This window comes from Callorhinus ursinus, unplaced genomic scaffold, assembly GCF_003265705.2.
Source record: "Callorhinus ursinus isolate GAN/ISIS: 27379988/994484 unplaced genomic scaffold, GSC_fseal_2.0 scaffold37, whole genome shotgun sequence".
NCBI classification, from domain to species: Eukaryota; Metazoa; Chordata; class Mammalia; order Carnivora; family Otariidae; genus Callorhinus; species Callorhinus ursinus.
The window spans coordinates 9,844,017-9,871,302 of record NW_027397099.1 but is presented as its reverse complement, the minus strand read 5'-3'; the positions used below and the strand labels follow the sequence as shown (position 1 = coordinate 9,871,302).

The 27,286-nt window shown below is 36.3% G+C and overlaps 1 pseudogene; it reads right to left on the bottom strand.

The window, feature by feature from the left end:
• Nucleotides 1-2,434: 2,434 nt before the first annotated feature.
• Nucleotides 2,435-2,849, bottom strand: LOC112837162 (non-histone chromosomal protein HMG-14 pseudogene; annotated as a pseudogene).
• Between the last annotated feature and the right edge of the window lie 24,437 nt (nt 2,850-27,286).

Genomic DNA, 27,286 nt, shown 5'->3' with positions numbered 1-27,286 from the left:
TGTATAAAGTAGATACATAAATGTCAAGTTGCTTTCTATTTCTTTTGAAAATGAATAAAAGATATGTTAAGTTTCAGTTGTAAACACTCCCTATAGGTTCAAATCCAACTGTATCAAGAGAGTAGATTTGATCACCATGGAAACAAAATATCTCTCCCCTTTACATCTTGCTCAACCAGTAAGAATTTTCCAATATAGATTACTCTGTGCCTTCTAGAGAACCCTGGGTCATTATCAATTCCAAATAGAAAAGCACAAAGGAGAATGAAAACACCTCTTCTCAAATATGATGTTAAACAAAACTCTGTAAAGAATCTTTAAGCAGTATTTAAGAAAAAAAAAACATTTTATTTGTATTTTTTCAACGGAGAGTCTATCCTCTTGTTAGGTGTCTAATACAAAGCCTGATAATTGAGGTCCACAAATAATAAACTAAGCTAATAAATTAAGAAGTCTGAGTTTTAAGTAAGGGATATCTGTAGTCAAAACATCTTTTCCAGAGTAACTGCATATCCCTTCAGTGGTCACAATAACATAAATCCATAGTATCTTAAAATATATATGTTAGTCCTTATATTCTGCTTCTGATACCAATACATAAGAACAGGCTTTTTCAACCATGAGACTAAAACATCCTGGGGCTCAGTAAACAGTATTTAGTAAAACCCTTAGGTTTTTGCATTAGTTTTTTGTTTTGTTATGTATTTTTCATTTTCAGTTTACCTGAAATCTGGCATTTGGATGGCAAAAGAGGATAATTTCATTTCTTTAGACATTTAAAAACAAAACAACTCAAATGCATTTTTATTATTGGTCCTGCTATAGTAATGAAATAAATATGTTTAAAAATAACGTAGTATAGCAGAAAATGGGCTTGATACCAGATGTGCCTCACAAATCTTAAATCTCCTACTCTTAAGGCAAAGACTTTAGATAATTACATTTTTGCAACACCAAAAAAAATGCCTTTATTATATTTTGCATTAATTTAGTCTTGGCTTGTTTGTCTTTTCTCATAGTTGCAGAGAAAAATTTACCTGTGAACTACATTGGTGGGGATAAAATGGGTCAATAAAAATGTGAGATGTCTTCTTATATTATAATTATTTCATAGTTACAACTATAAGATTCATTTAAGCAAATCAGTTTCTTAAGGTTTGTGAAATCCTAAGATGTGGCAACAGTGCTTATCAAATGATCATTTCTCAAAGAATGATCGACTGTCGGTGAGCAAGTGGGTTTCCTTCTTGTTTTTAATGCAAAATAATCACATGACTTTTGAGGAAAGCACAAACAAAACAATATCACAGGTATATGTACATGTAATCACTGTTATTTTTTTCCCCATTACTCTCTATTAGTAAAAGAGGGAGAGTTCTTTCTTTGAAGACATATTAGAATGAAAAATTCTCCCCACTCTTCCATAGTCCCCTGAAATTCATTTCTAAATTCATAATAATGGTCAGTTATTAGAGTTTTGTTATGAAATTATAAACTGTGAGATTAAGTCACAGAAACAGTTCACAATTTGTATTTTTTAAGTCACAAAATCTGAGATATGTTAACTTTATAAGAAATGAATACAATCTGTACTGAACACATTTTGTAAATCACAATTATAATTCCTATTGTTAATATTTCATAAATCCCACATGCTTTTCACATTACCCAATTAGCTTGCTGCAAACAGAGCATGTCCAAAGAAAGGATATTATGATGTGAGGAGATTTCTTTTTTTTTCTTAATTGAGTTTTTATTGGTTGTTTTAAGGATCAGTACAGATATTTCAATTTGTACACAATTCTTAACGTATGTACCGAAAATCAAAAAAACCCATGTAGTTGTGATTCTCTTCTAAAAGTTATTCCAGTGTCCTTCCAGCTTAAAATTTGGAGGCAAATTTTCCTTAACAGTATATTAAGTACCAAGATCTTCAAATGCTGATACACTGTTACGTTGTTAAGTCCCATTAATTCACAGTGTAATATCATATACACTACATACTCAAATTCTCAATCTTGCACAGTATATTAACAGAGTTACTAGGAAAACCGGACTACCACGACCAAGATGTTACAGAGTGCACAAGAATTCTGACCGGGAGAGCCAAGATCTAGGAGTGGTTTTCTTTAGGAAGCAATTCTACCAAAAACAGCATGGGAATAGAAGTAATTTAAAACATTCAAGACATAGTAAATGCACGACCGACTCCAAATTGCCATTTATTATGCTTGGTATTATAGGATATAAAAACTACCCCATCTATGGAATGTTGAGCTGACACCCAAGACAGTCAAAGCCTCTCACATTCAATATCCCACTATTTCCTGGTTGTACCAAAAAATAAACAACCAGCAAATGATTTCACCTCTTAAAAAAAAGCATTTACACTTAAAAAAATGGGATGAGGTGGGATTCCCTCCTTCTTAAAAATGTTTCTAGAGCTACATTAAAACACTTGCATTTACAAAATAGTTGATAAAAATATTCCTCTGGATTGTACAAGGGCGACAGGGACCACTGATAAGACGTGGTTTATGGTATTAATCAGACTTGGCTTCTTTCTCTCCTGCTTCATTGAAGGCTGGACTCTCCTCATTTTTAGTTTCTCCATTTTCTGCAGGTAAGTCTTCTTTCGTTTCTTTGTTAGCCACTTCAGCCTGTTTTCCCTTTGCTCCCCTTTTCCCCTTTGTTTGCACTTTTTTGTCTGAAGATTTATTCTTTCCTGCCGCCTTTTTGGGCTTCATTTCCACTTTTGCAGGAGCAGGTTTAGCTGACAACCTCGGCGACCTCCTCTTGGGCTCCTCCTTCGCCGCCCCCTTCGCGGAGCTGACCTTCTTCTTGGTCATGGTGGCGTCGGGGCGTACGCGTGCCTGGTGCCTGCGGGCCGCGGCGCGCCGAGAGACTTCGCGAAGCTGGCCTGCCTGGCCGTTACCGCTCTTCCCACTGCCGAGCTGGGGCGACCCGCCGCGGGGGCGGTGGGAGAACCCGATGTGAGATTTCTAAGCAACATCTACAAGCAATTATTTAAAGAGTCTTTTTCCTTTTATTTTCTTGAAGAAAAAAAAAAAGACTGGATAGTAATGGTAACTCATTTAAAACATCACAAAGAATTTAATTTTAAAGATTTTTTTTTTTTTTTTTTTTTGGTCAGAGAGAGGGAGAGAGCGAGAGTGAGCACAAGCAGTGGAACCGGCACGCAGAGGGAGAAGCAGGCTCTCCGCGGAGCAGGGAGCCCAACGCGGGGCTCGATCCCAGGACTCTGGGATCATGACCTGAGCTGAAGGCAGAAGTTTAATGGACTAAGCCACCCAGGTGTCCAGAACTTCACAAAGAATTTAATGAAAGAATGACACATCTCATATGTGTGTGCCTCCGAAAAAGGGGGTATATAATCTGTGTGTACAGAAGGAGGTAATCTAATAGAAAGTAAGCCATTGTAACAGCCAGAATGGAAAAGTTATCTAAGTGGTTGAGGATGCTGTTTATATACGTTGGATGATAGGGTTTCAACATTGAGAACTAATTGGGTAATCCATCCTTTGCCACTCCACCTCCCAATTTTTAAAGTACATTTTTCAATGCATTTTTTTTCTCCAAGCAGTAATCCAGGGACAACAGTCATGTGTTCTGCAAATCCAGACTTAAAGGAATTTATTCCAACTTTGTGTCCTCTTCTCTCCTTTCCTTAAGAATTTAATTATTTTCTCCAGACTCTTTCCTGATTTGCTATAACATTTCCACTCAGGGCTTCTCTTTCTCATTTTATTTTCTGTTAGTAATGTTAAAATTTGTTAAAGAGCACTGTTCCCCTCCATTAAGCCTGGATCCAAATCTTCTTTACATAAACTAATTATATATTTCCAATGAAGTTCACGTTTTCTATCATCAGGAATTATAAATAATTTCAAACATCATAATTATGTTTAAGTATACAGAAAAAATATCAGCCTTGTTTAGTGTCTCCAACAGGCATTTTAAACTAGTCAAATTATTTCATTTGTGTAACTATGAAAAATAGATATTACACTTATTTTAGTAAAAGGTAATGCCAAGTTTCACCAAGAATAAATAATTTGGCCTAAATTGCAAATCTGCTTTGACTTCAGTAACAGTTGCTGAGGCTTACCACATGACATCAACTCTGGTGGCTAGCAAGCTGGAGGTTGAAATCATCTGTACACTCTTTCACTTGTATGACTGGTTGTTTATTCTACCTATCTCTTACATCTCCTTAGAATTTAACTGGGTCTGTCAACTGCAATACTCACATAATTTCTCATGCGGCCTAGGATTCCTTACAACAGCTTAAGTACAAGGTCAGAGCAAGAGGAAAGAGAAAGAGATAAGAAAAGGGAAAGAACCACAAGGAAAATATTATACCTTGTATGAGGTAGCCATGAATACCACACAATGTCACTTCTGCTAGTGTTTATTAAGGTCATAACAAAAAAGAAGAAATTAATCTCTCTTTTGGCCAGATACTGGAAGAGCATGTGGTACTGAAATATAGCTGTGTGCATTTTAGAGAACATACTGTACTATAAGTTTATTCTTTGCCCAAAGCAGACTTTCTCCAAGTATTCTGAATTGTTTATTTATTTTTTCCTTTCAACATGTTGATATAGATTTTAGAGATTAAATAGAGCCCAAAAGCCTTCTGGAAGTAAATCAGGTTTCATTAAGAACAATGATTAGGTCTTTGGGAGTCACCTTAACAATTCTCACTGACCTTGAAATTAACCAGCACAGTACCAACCACATTGAGTTGCCAACTCAACCTTTTAAGATAACTGGATTTGCACCAAATGCCCAAGGCAGGGTTAAAAAAAAAAAAAGAGCATGCTATTTCCTCCTCTGTAATATATTATGATTACATTGTAGTAAAATATTTGATGTAGTAAAATATTCAATGTTTAAATTTCTGTAATTGTGCATTGAAGAACATCCATAGAAAGTGTTCATTTGGGGTGCGAAATGCTGAAAAAGTCAGCATCCCAGAAATGCTGATGAGCATAGCTAAAAATCACCAGTAAACATCTGCACTCTAAGTCAAAATACCAGAAAAGGGACAGCCTATCAAGAAAGAAACTTTTTGACAATAATCAGTGTACTACAGCCAAACACCACAGCCGAAACCGTGGCCCCACTGCCATCCACACCAGGAAAAACTGAGTTATCAGTCTAGATTTCCATAGAAAGTGCTCATTTGGGGCACTCACCAGGCTGTAATGAAATGTTCTAACACTCCCACAAGGATGGTTTCAGAGAAGGCCAAGTAGGGAGCCAGGACTTTCATCCCTGACAGGTGGTAACTTTAACTCCATGCCTCATCATGGTTTTAGAGGAGATGATGTGAGCATCCTAGACTTTCAGTCCCCAGTTACCCAGCAGTAACAAGTCACTCGTCTTCCTCCCAGCTGGTTGGTGTCAGAGAAGACCTAGCAGAGAGGTTCAGGATTTTCACCACCAACAAGGGATTTGACAGGTATTGTCCTCCATAAAATGTGACTTGTAATACCAAGTATCCACAAATTGAATCAAAACACAATTAACAGATGTCAATGCTGAGATGAAAAAGATGTTAGAATTATCTGACAAAGATTCTATAGTGGCATCATAAAAATGATTCAACAAAGAATTGTGAATGCGTTTGAACTTGAAAAGAGCATTTATAAATACTCAGCATTATTATTAATAATGGAAGACTACTATAATCAGGAAAAAAGGCAAAGATATCTGCTCTTAACATTCTTATTCAACATAGTGCTAGATATTCTAACCAAGTGCAGTAAGGCAAGAAAAGGAAAATAAAAGAATGAAGATCACAAATAAAAACTTCCTATATGCATGATATGATTGTCTACATAGACAATCCCAAAAAATCTATTTTTAAAAAACGTTATCCAAAAAATAATAGTGAGTTTAGATAGGTTGTAGGGTAAAAGATAAACATAAATCAATGGAATTTATATATATTTTGCAGTGAAAATGTGGGTACCAACACTGAAAAAAACAATACAGTATATAATTGCTCAAAAACAAAATACTTATGGGGCGCCAGTATGGCTAATTCAGTTAAGCATCCGACTGTTGGTTTCAGCTCAGGTCATGGTATCAGGATCCTGGGATCCAGCCAGCACTGGGCTCAGCGCTCAGTGGGAAGTCTGTTCTCCCTCTCCCTCTCCTTCTGCCCCACACCCAGCTTGAGCACACATACGCATGCACTCTCTCTCTCTCTCAAATAAATAAAATCTTAATAAAAAATACTTAGGTGTAAATCTGTCAAAAAACGTCAGGAGTAGTATGCTGTAAACTAAAGATGTTGATGGAAGAAATCAAGGAAAATCTAAGTAAATGAAGAGACACACATATTCATGGATTAGAAAACTCAATTTAGTAACATATCAGTTCTCCACAAACTGATATAAAGGTTTTATTCAATTGCTAGAAAAATCTCACCAAAGGTTTCTGGAGACACAAGCAAGATTATTCTAAAATATATATGGAAAGCGGAGGATTTAAAATAGAATATTTTTGAAAAATAAGACTAATAAGTCTACCTGATTTCAACTCTTTTTAAATAGCTATAGTAGTCAGGACTGTGAAGTGCAGGTGGAGGGGTGGACACATAGATCAAGGGTTCAGAACAGAGAATCATGAAACAGACCCACACAAAATATACCCAACTGATTTTTGACAAAGATGCAAAAGCAATTCAATGGAGTAAAGATAGTCTTCCAATAAGTGGTGCTAACTCATTTGGACCTCCATAGGCAAAATGAACCTTGACCTAAGTTCTACATCTCATATAAAAATTAAATCAAAATGGATCACAAACTTAAAGACAAAGGAAAGAAGAAAAAATAGGGAAAAAAAAAAGGTTGGTGGGGAGGTGGAGAATATCTTTGGGATCTAGGTCTAGGAAAGGGCTAAGTCTAGAATTAACAGTCCTGATACGAAAATCACAACCTGTATATTAAAAAATGACAAATTGTATTTCATCAAAAGTAATAAATTTTCCTCTATGGAATACTCTTTGAAGAGGATGTAAAGACAAACCATAGACTGGGAGAAAATATTTACAAACCATATAACCATCAAGGACTATTCTCTAAAATATATAAAGAACTTTCAAAACTCAATATTAAAAAAAAAATCCAAATAGAAAATATTCAGGACACCTGGGTGGCACAGTCAGCTAAGTGTCTGACTCTTGATTTTGGCTCAGGTCATGATCTTGGGGTTGTGGGATCCAGCCCCACCTCGGGCTCCATGCTCAGCACGTGTCAGCCTGTCCCTCTCTCTGTGTTCCTCCCCCTGCTCGTGCTCATGCACACACACTCTCTCTCTCAAATAAGTAAATAAATAAAATCTTAAAAAAAAAAAAAAGAAAACGCTCAAAAGGCATAAAGGACATTTCACCAGAAGAGGAAAATCCCATGAAAAAAATCAATGTATTAGCCATTAGGGAAATGTAGATTTAAACCACATGAGTATCACTAAACATCTATTAAAAAGGCCTGTAAGGTGTATGTGTGTGTGTACATATATACATATATATGTATATAGACACGTATGTACACACACACACACACACACACACACTGATGACAGCACGTCCTGGTGAGGGTACAGAGAAACTGATCCATTCTATTTTGTGAGAATTTAAAATGGCACATCCACTCTAGAAAACAGTTTCTTAAATAATTAAAAATGCAACTACCACATGACCCAACAACTGTACTCTTGGGTACATATTCCAAAAATTTATGTTCACACCAAAATGTGTATATGGATATTTTTAGCAGCCTTATTTGTAAGAGCCCTAAGCTGCAAACAACCTAGATATACTTAAATGGTTGAATGGTGAAATGAACTGTTATACATCCATTCTATAGAATACTAGTCAACAATTAAATAGGTATCAGACTATTGATACCTTCAACAATCCCAATGAATCTCCAGAGAATTATGCTCAGTGAGAAAAACTGATTCTAAAAGGCTGCATTCTATATTATTTCATTTACATAAAACTCTTGAAATTTTAAAATTATAGAGATGGAGAAGAATAGATGTTAGGGCTTCGAGAAAGGACAGGGGCAGGGGGGAAGTGAGTGGGACTTTAAAAGGGCAATATGAGAGATTCCTGTGGCAATGAAAATGCTCAAAATCTTATATGTATAACCAATAATGCCATTTGTGATATTGTATTAGGGTTTTGTAAGAGACCTCATATGGGAAAACCGTGTAAAGAATATATGGGGTCTTTCTGTATTATTTCTTATAACTGCATGCCAATCTACAATTATGTCAAAATGAAATGTTTAATTAAAAACTGTATTGTCTAATACTTTATGTACTCAGTCTGATATGTTACCTCTAAGTTATCAGACTAAAAGTGTCTTGAAGGCAGGAAACATTGAGAGCTCTCACCAATTTTTTTTCTGCCCTTTCTTTTGAAAACAACCAAAAAATCTGAAAAGCACAAAGACCAAAGAGTCTTCAAAACATATGTATAAATGTTTTTATACAGTTATAAAGACAAAACAAAGACAAAGACAAAACACCTGGCCTTGGTCTCATGCTGTGTTTTTTAAATGAAGATTAGCAAAGACCTTTTGGACCAGTATGAATTATCCTCTGTTTACTCCTTAAGTTAACATGTCACTTCTCATTGTCATTCTGGTACTTCAGGTAAATGAACGGTTTTTGATCCTGTCACTGTCCTGCCCTTATATTCCACGAATACTGGTCTCTCTTCCTAGAATGATCTTTAAGAGATTATAGTCAGTGGGATAAATTTAGTAGCATTCTATTTAAGGATATAAACAGTGGGCAATAGAAACATAGACAAGATTGAAAAGTCTTACTAGGGAGACAGGAAAGGTGGGAAGACAAGCTTATCAGGAATGCATTTGAATCCAACCTTAAGGGGCCTGCCACAAAGTAGGGATCATGATATAATAATACTTGAACAGATGGGTGTGAGTGATATAAGCTTCTTCTTTAGATGAGTGGGAGAGGGGTTGCATTTTAAGAAATTTTGCTCATGATTTTCTGAAATTAGAAATATATGAAAGTCTATCAGCTTTAGAAGAAGTCCCTCAAAGAGATTAAAATGCCAGGGATAGAGTAGCCTGAACTGGTACAATTTTTTTGAAAAGCAAATATATTTAACTGTGTCTTTTTTTTAATGAACTATAATTTCAATAATGAAGGTCTTTAAGCTTTATAAGACCTTAGCACTTCCTCCATCATCCCCTTCCCCACTCACTATAACATGTGGTCAATGAAAAACTTTCCCTTCATTGTAGCATTTATTTCCATATATTTTCTTACTTTAATTATATTAGAAAAATCCCATGATAACTTCACCTTTGAATCTGTCAGCTTTCCCCAGAACAGGTCTATGTGGTCTTAGAATTAAGGAGAAGCAGTAGGGGGAGCTCGGAGAGCAACAGTTCCACAGGTGTAAATTTTCCTTCATTGAGCGGGCAATCTCACAGGCTCAATGAGGATCTCACAATAACACCTTGTGATTTGTGAGAACATTTGAGATAATCCATGTAAGACCAAAAAAAAAAAAAAAAAACGAAATAGTTTTAATATCCACGTAGTGTCCTATCTTTATGAAGGTCTTTGAATCATTGTTGATAAAAGATCATCCTACCATATACCTGGCTTAGATTCTCCATCCCAATACCCATATATCTTTTTTGCCATTTTAAATGTCAAGCATAGAATTAAAAATAAATATCTAAAAATATTTGGTGCAACACTGTAAAATTTAATTTGTTTCTCTGATGGAAAAGGGGAACAATATAATGCTCCCTCTTCTCTACTCATTCATTTGTCCTTCAGCTCAATAGTGTTTCTGATTTCCTGGTGTTGAAGCCTAATTCTAATTTAACTCTCCTGTGTTCCCCAGAATCTTCAGGTGTACAATTCCACTGACTTCCCACCTGCCTTTTCTAATCACAGCCCCGTAGTTTGATGACAGAAAGAGCCAGTGACCTTCCCTGGAAGAGGTCTCTTGGAAACTTCTCTCCTGAGGTTAGTGGGAGTGACAGGAAAAAGAAATTCACAGCCATATCTACTAATGGCATTTAGCAGCACCATTAAAAAAGGAAACCCCTTGGCACAGCCAACAAAGGTCACCCAGAAAGTACGAGCGCCAGCTTGCAGCAAATACCAGAATTGCTTCCCATCATAAACCCTATTACTCATTCCTCCTGTGTCTCAGGGTATCTGTAACTATTCACCAGCAACCATTCTTGGACTGTGGCCACTAATAGTGCCATTGTTCTAAAGTCAGGAGAATGACTTCTTTTAGGTACTTAAACCTAAAATGAAAAATAAAAAGTACTGACCCTCACTCTGTAAGGAAACAAAACAATTTTTATAGCTCTCTCACTTTTGTCATCTAGACTTAGGATATCACTTTAGCTGACTCCAAATCTCAACTTCCTTATTTGTAGGACAAGGATAATAATGCCCATGTTGCAAGGCTGATGTTGAAAGAATCAGAGATTGTTTATGTGGTTTTTTTTGACACAATTAAGGGGTTTTATGAAGATAGTAATATTGCATTTTCTATGATTTCTCATGTCCTTTTACACTAAATATTTTGGGAAAGTCTTAAGGCATTTATTTAGTTATTACTATTAGATGAAGTGTTCTTCTTCTTTTTTTTCCTAACATGTGACTATTCTGAGAGGTACAGAGTGCCAGTGAAAATAGTGTCATTAAAAAATATCCCCACTTGGAAATCATCCATTTACAGTAAGTGGTCACTGATTATTCTCCACTACCCCTGCTACCCAAAATACTGAGAACAGACTTGGCTAGAATTATGGAAGGAGTATTAGTATCAGTGGGGAAAATTAGTGAGATGCATTCCAAAAGCCAAACTGGGAGAATTATGAGACTCATTGCAAGAATGCAGAATCCAGAAGCTTAAGGTTTTTCTTGTACTATGCAGTCAATGTCAGGGAATACATTTATAAAACCTTTGCTAGGGGGCACCTGGATGGCTCAGTGATTTCAGCCTGGGTCATGATCTCAGGGTCCTGAGATTGAGCCCAGCATCCAGCCCCACATCGAGCTCCCCACTCAGTGGGGGGTCCACTTGTCCCTCTACCCCTCCCCACACTTGGGCACATGTTCTCTCTCTCTCAAAAACATTTTTTTATTCAAATTCTTTAAAAAAAACTTTGTTAGATTACAAAACCATTAACTCACTCATATATAATCATTGCATTGCTTTAAATGTTTCTTTGAGGTTATAAGCGTTAGCTATCTACGTAAAAGCATAAGTAAATGTTGATTTTCCATTAAGTGGATATTAATTAGTGGGAAAATTTTGGTGGTTGCTTTGAAATCCTCAACAAGTATATATTTAGCATCTACTTTGTGCTTAGTTATGAGGTTATGAAAGTAAATAGTCATGCCCTCAGTTTTCAAAATGTTCATAGTTCAAAGAGAAGGGAGGCATTGAAACAAATTGTTTAATAACACAGTTACTACAGTGATGTGAAATTGGCATGGTTAGGAATGATCATGGAAGTGTTTGCAGGCAGTTAATATTTCAGAAAAGGGCTAAATAATGGGTATGATTTGGCCAAATACACAACTTGTGTGAGGATTGAGATGCTTTAGATGTGCTATTTAGGCAAAAATAAATAAAAATAATATAAAACCTTAGTTCCTATTCTTTTCCCTTGAAAAATAATGGAGACTTCACATCCAGGGTGGTAATTAGGAAGGCACAAAAGACTAGAATCAGAGGAGGCAGCTAGCAGGACAGTCAGATCAGGAAGCCAGGTAAAAAGAAATATAGGAGAGTCAAGTTACTGACCAGACTGAGAAATCACCCACAGTGGAAAGTAGAAAGGTCTATGGTTTTTGTCACTTTCCCGCCCCCCAGCAAAATCATAATTTTCTTGGTTACCTCAGATCCATAAGTGGTCCTTGGCATGTGGAAAAGTTTATTTTAAGAGCTTTTAAATAATATTGTATGGTGAGAACATAGGGCAGTGTTGACATTGCCTTGATCAAGCTGGCAATACCGAGCAACTTTCTAAATAACTGAAAGGGAGGAACATCTACCCTGTGCCTTAGACCATGTCTATGCACTCACTATGTTGGGAATTATATGCTATTCTCCCCTATTTGTCTGGGCTCTCCAAAGGTCAGTGTTTTATTTTACTTACTTTTAATTTGGGGACAATTTGGGATTATAACTAAAATTTTCAGTATCAATACACAACCAGAGGACCTAGCAAGTGAAGAGTTCTGAGGCAGGGTGTTCATTCTACAAAGGTAGGGAATATTTTACCCAAGGCTGAAGCAGACACAAAATGCAGAATGTCACTATCAGGAGCAGTGGAAAGAATGGTCAGGTAAAATTTAGAATGTCTGACAGTGGAAATACCAGACATATTCTCAAGGAGCCCGGAATTTCAGTAGTGCTCAAGGACTCCAACTAGGGTGTCATCAAGTACCAGAGGACACACAGTTATCCGAAGGCTGGATGCATCAGTCTGAGAGTGGGAGCAATTATTATAGTTTCTACTATCACTAACAGCAAAGAAAAAGGCCTGGGTTTAGAAATTGTAGGATATAATTCAAATAGTGGCTCTGCCATATTGTGGATTTTTAACTGTAAATGATTATTTAATATAACCGAACCTCAGTTTCCTCAACTGGAAAAAGAGAGATGTATATTTATTCTTTAAAATGATTACAATAATTTGTTGGGATTGTGTCTTATATAATGTATGGATCTTTCACATACTCTACTCATTCTTTGAAGCTGAGATGGAGAACTACTGAAGAAATAACCACCATGCAATCCCACCTGTGGCACCAGGACAGGTTTACAGTATGGTTGGGTTGAGCTTTAAAATAGTGTTTGGTGTGTGTTAGGCAATCAGTAAATATTTCATAAAACAAATGAACTGATAAAACCACTCTTAAATATTAGAGGGATGTGGATGATTCAGATTTGCTGGCAACACCATTAAAAGTGCTGTAGAAATGGTTTACCCCATTGCTCCTCTTTTATACAGAGGAAGTTGGAAAAAATAAAAAAAAAATTAAGCATCTACTCAGGATAGCCAGTTAGAGACAAGGTTAATATTTAAACCATGATGTTAGTTTTTATTTATTCTCTTCATATAATTTTGTTTTTATTAATTAGGTTAAACTGAATAGACAATCCACGATATCCTTAGGGCAATATTTATTCTTTATCTAGTTCGAGAGAGTTCAATGACTGTTCTTTCAGACCAATGGTTCTTTTTTTTCCTAAAGATTTTATTAATTATTTTGACAGAGATAGATATAGCGAGAGAGGGAACACAAGCAGGGGGAGTGGGAGAGGGAGAAGCAGGCTTCCCGTGGAGCAGGGAGCCCGATGTGGGGCTCGATCCCAGGACCCTGAGCCAAAGGCAGATGCTTAACGACTGAGCCATCCAGGCGCCCCCAGACCAATGGTTCTTAAAACATAATATGCACCATACACACACACACACACAGACACACACACATACACACACAAAACACATCTCAGAGATGTTTCATTGTGTGTTGTGTTCATGCACACAAGAGTTCTTTTTACTAGGTTTACTCCCCATAGATGTTGATTTATTTTATTTGACGTAGAGCCAAAAGATCTTCATTTTTATATGGAACAAGGTAATTCATATGCAAATTGTTTTCCATTTGAAAAATACTACATGCATTCCTTCCTATGATTTATTTTTCAACCATTTGTCCGCTAAACAATTATTTTAAAATGATATAATAAACATCTAAGTGCTATAACCTAACTACATAAAACAGTATAGTTTTACCATTGGTTCCATGGTTATTCAAATAGAATCGAGAATTCTTTTGTAGATTTTCCCTGATTCCATTCCCAACCCCCTACTCAAAAATAATCAATCTTCTGATATTTTTTCTTTTAAGTTCCAACAAATGTTTATTTTATTATTATTTATTCATTTGTGGAGCTATAATCTATGTTTGTAACTATCCGTCATATACTTAAACTTTATATAATCTTATACAGAATGAATCATTCAATATCTTGCCTTTTTGGTAAATACTATTATTTTGGAATATTGGTGCATGTAATTTCAGTCCATTCATTTTAATTTCAGCACAAGTTTCTAGTCCATAAACATTTCATACTTTTTAAATATATATCCTACACATATGTATTTTATGGTATTTCCGATTTTTATTATAAAAAACAATGCTGCAATTCAAACCTCTGGTACATGTTTTTCTAAGTATATGCCTAGAAGTAATATCTTTACTGGATACTAATACATGGATAATATCTTTAAAAGTACTTAGGATAATGGTGAGAATTTGGGGCAATTTAGTTAATCTAACCCAGCTCAATTCCCCTGCCTAAAAATGAGGATAGTAATTCCTACAGGATTTCACAAAGATTAAATGGGTCATCTGTTGTGAAAGTCATAGGAAATTGAGACAACAATTTCTCCAATAGTCTCCAATAGTATCCAAAAAAATAGTCTCCATTTTTTTTTCTTTCTCATTCTAAATTGTGTCTATGGACAGAGAACTAAAGACACAAAACTGTCATTGAGGCCATCAGCATTTCATACGTTATCTAAGTCAGAGAACTCACCCATATCAATGAGAAACATCTGCATTCTGCCTGAGTTTGTCTGGGTAACTTTTACTTTGATATTCAGAATCATCTTTGAATTTCTGAGCTTGTGACCTGCACAGGTGGGTGGTGTGTCTGTTTCTCTGATTTAAAAAAAAAGGAAAAAAAAATAGTGTCACTGAATCTTATTTCTTGTTCTGTCCCTTTTCTCCTCCTCTATTTTATATTCATTTGCTTGTCCTTACTGAGTCTTCTTCTCAGGCTTTTCAACCAAATGCAAACATTAAATGAAGGCTTTCCTGCAATTTCAAAGCAAAGCAAAGCAAAGCAAAGCAATTCCCCTAAAGGGAGAGAAGGCAGTTTTTGACTGTTCACAGACACAGTGAGACTCAGCTTGCCCCTCTGGAGGGAGAAAGGGAGGTCCAAGCTAAGAATAGAAGGCCGGGAAAATATTGCTGCCTGATAAAAGATGTTGGGACCCAGAGCAAGGAAATCAAAGCATATAGATTTTACTTTTAGTATATACCAGGCTCTGTCCTGGGCAGCTTCATCACTTTCACAAAACAGGACAGATGACTGCCTATGTTTACAGATTTCAAGGTTATGGAGAAGGTCAATGTCACTCCTACATTTACCCTTGCCTAAAAGAGCCTCATTTTCTCTCGGATTGTTGATTTTTGATCTTCTCCATCCCCCAACATGTCAAAGACTACACTTTAGTTACCAAACTAAAAATTATATGCATAATTTTATAGAATGTACAATTTTCCTGAACAAATATAAACATAATGTTTCCCTTTGGCCCAAAAATTCTATACTAAAAACAGCATATAATAATACTATGATATCAGGAGAAATATTTATATGGAAAAATATTTATTTCATCATTCTGTAGACTCACAAAAATGGAAATCATTAAATGCATGAAAACTTAGGAATAATAACTGAAGTATCATATATTCCTGTTAGAAAATACTATGCGGCCATTATACTCAGGTGTTTAAAGAATTTGCAAACATACAAAAAATTATCACATTAAGTTAAGGAACAAAAATAAAGTAAAAATATAATTGGATTTCAAGGGTATAAATGCACATACTTTACATAAAAAAACACATAAAATGACTAAAAAATGCAAATAAAAGTAAAAATTGTTTATATTTCTCTGTCCTGACTATTTTACTATATGTGTTTTTTTCATATTTTTCTGTATTTTCATAGTTTCTACAATAAGTATGGAATATAATCAGGAAAACATCTAAATTATGGAAAAAATAAAATATTGCCATTATTTTGTAGGTAGTTTTTTGGGAAGATTAGAGAACTTGGAGAGTAAAAAGAAAGTGTTTTGTTGGCCAAGTATTGGCTACAGAACCAAATTATTCAAATTCTAGGGCTTCATTCATAAAATGAGGTTATATAACCAGACTGCTCACAGTCTAGTGTTGTCCTGAGGGTTAAATGAGCAAATGAAAATAAAGGCATTTTACAAACAGATCACTAAACATAAACACTACATTTTGCCAAAGTAGTCCTACTTTTTTTCCTATGGGGTAAGAGGTCATGTCTTATTTCCCTAAAATTCCTCCCTGGCCTGAAGGAGTTGAATAGATGAGAGGCAGAGACAGTCTCCCATGAATGGATTTCTGTTAGTAAGTTGCTGTGGAAAATGTGCAGGATTTCAGGTGAAATAGATCTGGCAGTTTGGGGGATTTCCTCACGTGGAATGTAAAATTAACATCATGGCTTTCATAGGGTTGCTCTTAAGATCAAGTTTGATGACATCCCCAAAATGCCTTTAGGGCATGGCCTAAAAGAGGGGTTTGATAAAAGTGGTGCTTTGCCTCATATAATGTCAACTTTTCCAAGCAGGGGCAAGCATTCTGCATTTTCTATTTGCACTGGTAGAAGTTATTAAGAAATATACAATCTTATAACACAACTGACTTGAAATAATAAACAAAGAATCAAGGCATAAAGTGCTCAATCATGACAGCAAAACAAATATATATATTTTTTAATTGTACGAGAAAGAGTTTTTCCTGTGTCAGCTACTTAACCCACTACCATTACTGGAGATAATTTCTAGTTGGCAACCATAACTTTCATAACTAGCGGTCAAAAGACCAGAACAACCAAATGAAAATTATATGGTTCCTTTCTTATTATAAACCCAGTGGGATAAAAAGTCATATAGACATGGTGGAAGAGTCATGAGATTTGTTTGGGGCCTATTTTATAAGGATATTAATCAAATGGAAGGACCTAACCACTTCCCAAAGGGCCCATATCCTAATACTATCACATCAGGAATTAAAATCTCAACATATAGTTTTAAATGGACAAAAAACATCCAGCCTAGAACACAGGTATATAACCAAAGATTGAAAGCAGGATCTTAAAGATATATCTGTTCACACATGTTGCATACCACCAGTATTCACAAAACCTATAATATGGAAGTAACTCAAGACTATCAATGGATGAATGGATAAACAAAATGTGACATACACAATTATCGACCTTAAAAAGAAGGCACATTCTGACATATACTATAAAATGGATGTTTGATCCATGATTACTCATTGATGTTCAATGAGTAAGCTAGTCACAAAAATGTAAATACTAAAGATGCCACTTATTTGACATACACAAGTGGTCAACATCATAGATAGAAAGTAGAATGGTGGTTGTCAGGGGGTGGAGGGAGGGGGAGGGGAGTTCTTATTAATAAGTATGAGTTTCAGTTTTACTGGATGAAAAGAGTTATGGATGACAGTGATAGTAGTATAACATTATAAATGTATTTAAAACCACTGAACGATGCACTTATAAATGGTTAAGATGGTAAATTTTATGTATATTATATTTATGGTTATTTTACCACAATACAAAAAAATGGAAATAAAGAATTGATAACTAACAATTTGAGGGAAGGAGATCAAATAAAATAAATTAATAGATGAATCCAAAGGAAGACAAAAAAGAAAAGATAAATATGAACAAAAATAAGTGAGATAAGTAAACAAATATTAATGAAGTAGATTTAACTCAAATCTCATTCATTACATTAAATACATATAGATTAAGTTTTCCATGAAAAGACAATGGCTGCCAGGCTGGATACATAAACAACATACTGCAATGATATGCTATTTACATGAGACAGAATTTAATTATAAGAGCACAAAGTATGAAAGTAATTGAAAAAAGATATGCAATGCAGGCACTAACAAAAGCCTATATAGGGGTGCCTGGGTGGCTCAGTTGTTAAGCGTCTGCCTTCAGCTCAGGTCATGATCCCAGGGTCCTGGAATCGAGCCCCGCATCAGGTTCCTTATTCAGCAGGAAGCCTGCTTCTCCCTCTCCCACTTTCCCTGCTTGTGTTCCCTCTCTCGCTGTGTCTCTCTCTGTCAAATAAATAAATAAAATCTTAAAAAAAAAAAGCCTATATAGCTGTACTAGGATTGGGCAGATTAGCCTTTAAGATAAGAAGTATTACAGGATGTATAAAAGAGCATTTCATAATATTAAATTGATCAATTCATGAGGCAAATATATTAATCCTAAATTGTATTTATCTAATACTATAACTTAAAATATATGAAACAAAAGCCTGCTGACCTAAAAGGAGAAATGAGGAGGAGTTAAGACGGTGAAGTAGTAGGGGAACCCTGGGCTTGTCTCATCCCTCAAACACAGCTAGATCAACATCAAATCATTTTGAACAATAAGGAAATCAATCCTAGGATTAAGAAAACAATCTGCACAATTGGAGGGAGAGAATGTGGCAGATGTAAGGTTTAGAGACATGAATTGGGAGAGAGAAAAGCCTTGGTGCTGCAGAGGGGAAGGAGCCCTTTTCACAGAGAGAAGTCAGAGAGAGAGAGGGAGAGAACAGGAGGAAGAGCAGCATGTAGTGTTTGCGCAAGACGCTGTGGTGTGGGGATCCCCTGGGCCACACTGGGCCCTTCTTGGAACACATTTGGAAGAGAGTATATTGCCTCTCCAAGGACAAAAGTCCCACTGAATGCCCATTCAACAGCAGGGGACAGAGGTGCATGCAGAGGGCAGATAATCTTATCACAGCTTTTCACTGTGCTTCATCGTAGACTCTGGGCATCCATGCAGGAGTGCAACTGCTTTTCTGGGACAGAACAGTTCTGGGCAAAGCATTGGGAGGCTCTCCTTTCGGGGAGGGGAGTGGGTCCACGCTTTGCCAGGTACTTTAAGATTTGGAGCTTTGAATCCCAGCTACCAGCCAGAGATAAAACACAGAACTTCGGTGCCTGGAGTGCCAATGGCCAGGGCACAGACAGGTTGAGAGTAGGGATCTGATTAAAGCCTGGGACATAGGAGGGGAGATTGTTTGCTTTTCTGTGAGGGCCTCCTGAACAGCAGTGGCGGGGAGATCCCCTCCACAGGGGCTGAGAGGGCAGGGTGATGCCATCTTCTACCCCATTCCCCATCACCAGCCCACTAGTACTGTCAGACTTTAGAGAGAAACAAAGCACCTCCAGGGGAGACTGGAGTCGCTTACACCAAACCCTGCCCTGTTGCACCCAGCAGGGGATCTTTACTAGGGTAGGTGTGACTGTGAGCCAGCATAGTGGGCCTCTCCCTCAGAAAACCAACATGGCCCCCCACATGTACCAAGTCTACTAATCACAGAGTGCTACAAAGTGTCAGCTTCAGTTCTGGTGGAAATAGGACCAGCTTTCCTTTATTTATTTATTTGTTTTTAATGTATTTTTTATTTTATTTTGTTTTAATTAATTAACTAATTAATTTTTCTTTGGAATCAGGCTTATAGTTTTTTTGGTTGTCTGTTTGCTTTTCTGTTTCTTTTCCTTTTCCCTTTTCTTGGATCAGGTGTGTTGTTTTTGTTTTGTTTTGTTTTTTTCCAGGCTTATCTTAACAACAAAGGAAAGCACACCTAGTTAAAGGTCTAAACACTCCCTACCGCAAGTATCTCTGCAGAACTCTGGGGGAAAAAACAGCCAAAATACAATAGCAGAGTGCCCACAGCATATACCAGAAACGCTTCCTGAAGTGCTAGGCCCTGTACAGTTTATGACACTTTCTTAATATAGTATTACTATCAGGAGCAGGAAACATAACAAGCTTTCAAAACACACAAAAGTTAGAAACCTACACATAATGACAAGATGGAGGAATTCTACCTAAAAGAGAGATCAAGAAGAAATCACAGCCAGGGATGTGCTCAAAACAGATAAAAGTAATACAACTGAACAAGAATTTAGAACAACAGTCATAAGAATACTAGGTGGGCTTGAGAGAAGCATGGAAGACACCAGAGAAACCCTGGCTGCAGAGGTAAAAGACCTAAAAACAAGTCAGGCCAATAAAAAATGCTATAACTGAGATGTAAAACCAAGTGGATATAATCACAATGAGGTTGGAAGAAGCAGAAGAAGGAATAAGTAATATAGAAGATAAAATTATGTAAAGTAGTGAAGCTGAAAAGAAGAGGGAAGTCAACTATTAGATTATGAATATAGACTTAGGGAACTCAGCAATTCCACAAAGCACAATAATACCTATATCACAGGAGTTCCAGAGAGTGAGAAAAAGGGGCAGAAGGTTTATTTGAATAAATTACAGCTGAGAACTTCCCTAATCTGGGGAAGGAAACAGGCATTCAAGTCCAAGAGGCACATGGAACTCCCCTCAAAACCAACAAAAATAGATCAACACCAAGACATATTATAGTGAAACTTGCAAAATAAAAAGATAAAGAGAGAATTCCTAAAGCGGCTAGAGACAAAATATCCTTAACCTACAAGGGTAGACACGGAAACCTGGCAGGCCAGAAGAGAGTAGATATATTCAACATGGTAAATGGGAAAAATATGCAGTCAAGAAGACTATATACATCAAGGCTGTCATTCAGAATAGAAGGAGGGTTAGAGTTTCCAACAAAAACTAAAGGAGTTCGTGAACACTAAACCAGCTCTGGAAGAAATATTAAAGGGGATCCTTCAAGAGGGAAAGAGAGGCCAAAAGTAACAGATAGTAGAAAGGAACAGAGACAACTTACAGGAACAGTGGCTTTACAGGTAATACAATGACACTAAATTCTTATCTATCAATAATTACTTTGAATGTAAATGGACTAAATTCTCTAATCAAAAGACATAGGGCATCAGAATGGAAAACAAAACAAAACAAAACACAAACAAAACAACAACAACAATAACAAGACCTATCAATATGCTGCTTATAAGAGACTCATTTTAGACCCAACGACACCTTCAGATTGAAAGTGAGGGAGTGGAGAACCATCTATCATGCTAATGGATATCAAAAGAAAGTCAGAGTATCAGATGTTGGCGGAGATGCAGAGAAAGGGGAACCCTCCTACACTGTTGGTGGGAATGCAAGCTGGTGCAACCACTCTGGAAAAGAGTATGGAGGTTCCTCAAAAAGTTGAAAATAGAGCTACCATACGATCCAGCAATTGCACTACTGGGTACCCCAAAGATACAAATGTAGGGATCCGAAGGGGTACGTGCACCCTGATGTTTATAGCAGCAATGTCCACAATAGCCAAACTGTGGAAAGAGCCAAGATGTCCATCGACAGAGGAATGGATAAAGAAGATGTGGTATATACACACACACACACACACACACACACACACACACACACACACACACAATGGAATATTATGCAGCCATCAAAAGGAATGAGATCTTGCCATTTGCAATGACGTGGATGGAACTGGAGGGTGTTATGCTGAGTGAAATAAGTCAATCAGAGAAAGACATGTATCATATGACCTCACTGATATGAGGAATTCTTAATCTCAGGAAATAAACTGAGGGTTGCTGGGATGGGGTGGGAGGGATGGGGTGGCTGGGTGATAGACACTGGGGAAGGTATATGCTATGGTGAGCACTGTGAATTGTGTAGGACTGTTGAATCACAGATCTGTACCTCTGAAACAAATAATGCAATATATGTTAAAAAAAAAAAAAAGAAAAGACGATAGCAGGAGGGGAAGAATGAAGAGGGGGAAATCGGAGGGGAGATGAACCATGAGAGATGATGGACTCTGAAAAACAAACTAAAGGTTCTAGAGGGAAGGGGGGGTGGGAGGATGGGTTAGCCTGTTGATGGGTATCAAAGAGGGCATGCTCTGCATGGAGCACTGGGTGTTATACACAAACAATGAATCATGGAACACTACATCAAAAACTAATGATGTAATGTATGGTGATTAACATAATATTAAAAAATTAAAAAAAAAGAAAGTCAGAGTAGCTATACTTATAACAGAAAAACTAGATTTAAAACAAAGACTGTAATAAGAGATGAAGGGCTCAGTATCATAATAAGGGGTCTATCCAACAAGAAGATCTAACAATTGTAAATATTTACGCCTCCAACTTGGGAGAAGTCAAATATATAAATCAATTAATAACAAACTTAAAGAAACTCCTTGGTGATAATACAATAAAAGTAGGGGACTGTAACACCCCATTCAGAGCAATGGACAGATCATCTAAGCAGAAAATCAACAAGCAAGCAATGGCTTTGAATGACACACTGGACTGGATGGACTTGAGAGACATATTCAGAGCATTTTATCCTAAAGCAACAGAATACACATTCTTTTCGAGTGCACATGGAACATTCTCCAGAACAGATCACATGCTGGGTCACAAATCAGTCCTTGACCAGTACAAAAAGACAGAGATAATACTATGCATATTTTCAGACCACAAAGCTATGAAACTTAAAGTCAACCACAAGAACAAATTTGGAAAGTCTACAAATACTTGGAGGTTAAAGAACATCCTACAAAAGAGTGAATGGGTTAACCAGGAAATTAAGATACTTTAAAAAAGGTACATGGAAGGGCGCCTGGGTGGTTCAGTTGGTTAAGCAACTGCCTTCGGCTCAGGTCATGATCCTGGAGTCCTGGGATCGAGTCCCACATCGGGCTCCCTGCTCAGCGGGGAGTCTGCTTCTCCCTCTGACCCTCTCCCCTCTCATGCTCTCACTCTATCTCATTCTCTCTCTCAAATAAATAAAATCTTAAAAAAAAAAGTACATGGAAGCAAATGAAAATGAAAATATGTTAGTCTAAAACCTTTGGGGTACAGCAAAGGCGGTCCTAAGAGGGAAGTAAATAGCAATTCAGGCCTTCCTCAAGAAGCAAGAAAAGCCTCAAATACACAACCTAACCTTACAGCTAAAGAAGCTGGAAAAAGAACAGCAAATAAAGCCTAAAATCATCATCAGAAGGGACATAATTAAGATCAGAGCAGAAATAAATGATATAGAAATAAAAAAAAAAGACAGTAGAACAGTTCAGTGAAACTAGGGGCTAGTTCTTTGAAAGGATTGACAAAATTGATAAACCCATAGTCAGACTTATCAACAAGAAAAGAGAAAGGACCCCAATAAATAAAATCACAAATGAAAGAGAACTGATCACAACCAGCACCCTAGAAATACAATTATAAGAGAATATTATAAGCAATTATATGCTAACAAATTGGGCAATCTGGAAGAAATGGACAAATTCCTAGAAACATAAACTACCAAAACTGAAACAGCAAGAAATAGAAAATTTGAACAGACCCATAACCAGCAAAGAAGTTGAATCAGTAATCAAAAATCTCTCAAAATACAAGAGTCCAGGGCTGGATGGCTTCCCAGGAGAAGTATACCAAATATTTAAAGAAGAATTAATCCCTATTCTTCTGAAGCTGTTCCAAAAAATAGAATTGGAAGGAAAACTTCCAAACTCATTCTACAATGCCAGCATTACCTTGATTCCAAAGCCAGACAAAGACCCCACTGAGAAGGAGAATTACAGGCCAATTTCCCTGATGAAGATGGACGCAAAATTCTCAAAAAAGATACTAATCAAATCCAACAATACATTAAACAGGTTTTTTGCCATTATCAAGTGGGATTTTTTCCTGGGCTGCATGGGTGGTTCAATATTGGCAAATCAGCTGACATAATACTTAATATATCACATTAATAAAAGAAAGGAACCATATGATCCTCTCAATAGATGCAGAAAAAAACAATTGACAAAATACATTTTTCTTGATAAAAGCCCTCAAGAAAGTAGGGATAGAAGAAATATACCTCAATATCAAAAAGGTCATATATGAAAAACCCACAGATAATATCATCCTCAATGGGGAAAATCTGAGAGTGCATGCCTGTCAGGAAAATGACAGGGATGTCCACTCTCACCACTATTGTTCAACATAGTACTGGAAGTCCTAGCCTTAGCAATTAGACAGCAAAAGGAATAAAAGGCATCCAAACTGACGAGGAAGAAGTCAAACTTCACTCTTTGCAGACGACATGATAATCCATGTAGAAAACCCAAAAGACTCCACCAAAAAATGCTAGAACTGACACATGAATTCAGCAAAGTTGCAGGATATAAAATCAACATACAGAAATCTCTTGCATTTCTATACACCAATAATGAAGCAGAAGAAAGAGAAATCAAGAAATTGATCCCATTTACAATTGCACTGAAAACCACAGGATACCTAGGAATAAACCTAACCAAAAAGGTAAAAGATTTATAAGCTGAACAGTATAGAACACTTATGAAAGAAATCAAAGAAGACATAAAGAAATGAAAAAACTTTGCATGCTCATGGATTGAAGGACAAATATTTTTTTCAAAAGATTTATTTATTTTACTTTAGAGAGAGAGCACAAGTGGGGGGGCAGAGGAAGAGGGAGAGAGAATCTCAAGCAACCTCTTTGCTCACAACCCTGTGGGTACCTCCTGAGCCGAAACTAAGAGTCAGCCACACAACTGAATGGAACCACCTAGATGCCCCTGAAGAACAAGTATTTTTAAAATGTCTATACACCTAAAGCAATCTACAGACTGAATGCAATCTCTATCAAAATACCACTAGCATTTTTCAGAGAACTAGAACAAACAATCCTAAAATTTGTTTGGAACCACAAAAGACCCCAAATAGCCAAAGGAATGTTGAAAAAGAAAAACAAAGTAGGAGGCGTCACAATCCCAGACTTGACGCTGTATTACAAAGCTGTCATCATCAAGACAGTACGGTACTGGCACAAAAATAGACACATAAATAAATACAACAGAATAAAGAACCCAGAAATGGACCTACAACTCTATGGTCAACTAATCTTTGAGAAAGCAGGAAAGAACATCCTATGGAAAAAAATCTCTCCAACAAATAGTTTTGGGAAAATTGGACAGCAATATGCAGAAGAATGAAACTGGACCACTTTCTTATACCATACAGAAAAATAAATTCAAATGGACGGAAGATCTAAATGTAAGACAGGAAACCATCAAAATCCTAAAGGAGAACACAGACAGCAACCTCATTGACCCAGCCATAGCAACTTCTTACTAAACATGTCTCTGGAGGCAAGGGAAGCAAAAGCAAAAATGAAATACAGGACCTCATCAAGATAAAAAGCTTCTGCACAGTGAAGGAAACAATCAACAAAGCTAAAAGGCAACTGACAGAATGGGAGAAGATATTTGCAAATGATGTAACAGATCTAATAACCTGATTCTATAAAGAACTCTTATTCTGTAAAGAACTCATCAAAATCAACACCCAAAAAATAAATAATCCAGTTAAGAAATGGGGAGAAAATATGAACAGACATTTCTCCAAAGAAGACATACAAATGGCTAATAGACTCATGAAAAAATGCTCAACATCACTCAGCATCAGGGAAATTCAAATCAAAACCACCAAGATCCCACCTCACACCTGTCAGAATGGCTAATATTAACAGCTCAAGAAAAAAAACAGATGTTAGTGAGGATGCAAAGAAAGGTGAACATTTTTGCACTGTTGGTGGGAATGCAAACTGGTGCGGCCACTTTGGAAAATACTGTGGAGTTTCCTCAAAAAGTTAGAAATATAACTACCCTACGAATTAGCAATTGTACTACTAGGAATTTACCCAAAGGATACAAAAAATGCTGATTTGAAGGGGCACATGCACCCCAATGTTTATAGCAACACCATCAACAAGAGCAAAATTATGGAAAGAGCCCAAATTGTCCATTAACTGATGAATGGATAAAGAGGATGTGTAATATTCATATATATATATACAGCTTTCAAAAAGAATGAAATCTCGCCACTTGTAACAACGTGGATAGAACTAGAATGTACTGTGCTAAGTGAAATAAGTTAGAGAAAGACAAATATGTGATTTCAGTTATATGTGGAATTTAAGAAACAAAACAGATGAACATAGGGGAAGAAAAGAAAAAACTAAAATAAGATAAAAACAGAGAGGAAGGTAAACCATAACAGAACAAGCTGAAGGCTACTGGAGAGAAGGTGGGTGGGGGGATGGGCTAAATGGGTGATGGGTATTATGGAGGGCACTTGTTAGGATGAGCACTGGGTGTTAAATGTAAGTGATGAATCACATAAATAATAATAATAATATAAAGATAAATGAAAAACTCCACACTCTTAATAAATATATTAACATATTCTTATTAAAATTTGATAAAATAATCAGACAAAAATTTTAAAGACATAAAGTAGTTCAGCAAAATAATTAACAAAATTAGCTTGATACACACACACACACACACACACACATATACACACACACTATAAGGCAAAGAATAAATGCAAATACATCTATTTTCAAGTGTATATAGAGAAACTATCAAAATTGACCATATACTAGACCTTAAACTGAGTATGAACAAATTTTAAAGAATTAAAATTATGCATAGTTAGGGGCACCTGGGTGGTTCAGTCAGTTGCATTCCCACCAACAGTGCAAACTCTTGATTTTGGCTAAGGTCATGATCTCAGGGTCATGAGATAGAGCCCTGTGTTGGGCTCCATGCTTGGTGTGGAGTCTGCTTGGTAAAATAAAATAAAATCATGGATAGTTTAATATCCTTACACAATGGAATAATTTTAAATATCAATAAAAATGTACCCAAGAAATCTCCAAATAGTTGAAAATAAAGCAATATAATTCTAAAGAAACCATGGAACACACAAGAAATCACAATGGAAATTTGAATGGTTGCTAAATATATTAGATGGAAAGAAACAATGAAAATAAGAGCAAGAAACAATGAAGTGGGAAACCTACATCCATAAGAGGAAATCTACAAAGGCAAAAGTTGGATCAAAATTGTGGAAGAAAGAGAAGATACAAATTACCAGTATCAGGAATGGGAATATCACTAAGATCCTATCAACATTTAAAAAATAATAAGCTTTATGAATAGTATTTTGAAAATGTAGATAAAATGGACAAATTCTTTGAAAAACATAAATACTAAATGGATACAAGAAGAAGAAAATCTAAGTCTACATCTATTAGAGTGATAAAACATTTAAGTAACACTTTTTCTACAAATAAATTTCCAAGCCCAGGTGGCATTACTCTAAATTATCCCAAAATTTAAAGAATAAATAGCATCAGCCTTACACAAAGTTATATGTAGAACAGAATATGAAGGAATACTTCCTAACTCTTCCTATGAGTGTATTATATATAGCCTTGTTTTGAGACCAAAGATATTTCAAGAATGAAAATTCACAAGGCAATCTCTTGCAAGCACATAAATGAAAATATCTTGATAAA